The sequence below is a fragment of the Aptenodytes forsteri genome, unplaced genomic scaffold (genome assembly GCF_000699145.1).
Source record: "Aptenodytes forsteri isolate BGI_AS27 unplaced genomic scaffold, ASM69914v1 Scaffold274, whole genome shotgun sequence".
Classification (NCBI taxonomy): Eukaryota; Metazoa; Chordata; class Aves; order Sphenisciformes; family Spheniscidae; genus Aptenodytes; species Aptenodytes forsteri.
The window spans coordinates 772964-774510 of NW_008795101.1; the positions used below are offsets into that span (position 1 = coordinate 772964).

Sequence of the window (1547 nt, forward strand, 5' to 3'; positions counted from 1 at the left end):
CTTTTCATCCACCAGTACCCCCAAGTCCTTCTCAGCAGGGCTGCTCTCCATCCCTTCATCCCCCAGCCTGTATTGATACTGGGGGTTGCCCCGACCCAGGTGCAGGACCTTGCACTTGGCCTTGTTAAACCTCATGAGGTTCACACAGGCCCACTTCTCCAGCTTGTCCAGGTCCCTCTGGATGGCATCCCGTCCCTCCGGCGTGCCGACCGCACCACTCAGCTTGGTGTCATCTGCAAACTTGCTGAGGGTGCACTCGAACCCACTGTCTATGTCATTGCATGTCACTAGCACATTCAACAGACTTCACAAAGAGCAATTCTTCTGCTTTAGAGATGGCAGAAAATACAAGAATCCCGCTGACTAAAATCACTCAGATAGTCATCCCAAGCCTTCCCAGCACTAGCAGATGCATTTGTGAAAGTCAAACAATGCCAATCTCTCTTTCTAGGCTTTTGGAGATTAGGCATGCTAAATTCATGATCATGTAAAGTAATTAATTACTGTCATGTTTGGTCTCAGTCAAGAGCTGGTAATGATTTACCCACATTAAACCCACACAGAGGTACCTATGAACTGTTTGCCAAGTTCAGTGGACAGAGGCAGGTCACACTGAATATACACACATACAGTAAGGAATGAGGGGAATTTCTCCCCAACAGAATAAACAAGTTGTTAATAAACTAAACACAGGAAATCTTCAAAGGAGTAAAACTGTCTAAACCAGTCCTTGAATTTCCAAAAATCTCCGTAACAAATCAGAAGTAACTACATTTTGAGAGAGAGAGAGACTCCACCTGTCAATGAAACCCCCAGGAGCTCCAAGAGAGACATAAACTGTACAAAGCTACTACATCACATTGGAAAGATTCTTTCTACATGGTGACAGAGGGCAGGTGGAAGGACACCGTCCTTGGTAAATTGAGTCAGAAAAGAATTTACTGTTTACTATCTACTGTTACTATTTACTGCAAGTCAGCTGAGTGCAGGGAGAACTTAGATTTCATCTTGATGGAAGCAGATTAAGCATGGTTGCTTTAAAACTCTTTGTCCATGGATTTTTTAAATATTTCTAACTGCAACTATCTGGAATATTATAAATAAATAATACACACCCTTTTTTTTTTCTTTTTTCTTTCTCAATTCAGGGTTTTAGGCGGGGGTTGAATTAGAAGTTGGGTTTTAAATGGAGCACAAGGTGAATAGCTCAGAGTTAATGCCTACCCTATGGATACACACTTTTAGACAGATGAATAGCACTGCAGGTATTTAATCATTTCCTTCACCTCTGTGGCTTTCCTGGGAGAAACTTCTTCCTTACACGAATAGCAGAGCAGCCACTCATAAGTAAGACTTTACAAGCAAGCTCTTGAGACTCCTCCTTTACTGTGAAAAGCTCAGCCAGGACCAAGATTCACAAAACTGGCTGATGTGGGATTTATTTTGTGCCTCCACATAATCACAGAATCATAGAATAGTTTGGGTTGGAAGGGACCTCTAAAGCTCATCTAGTCCAACCCCCCTGCCGTGGGCAGGGACATCTTCAA

General features: G+C 43.1%; 1 protein-coding gene across 2 annotated transcripts in view; it reads right to left on the bottom strand.

The window, feature by feature from the left end:
- LOC103897092 (ceramide synthase 4-like) overlaps positions 1-1547 on the bottom strand; it is a 4869-nt gene that overhangs the window by 1046 nt on the left and 2276 nt on the right. The window lies entirely within an intron of this gene.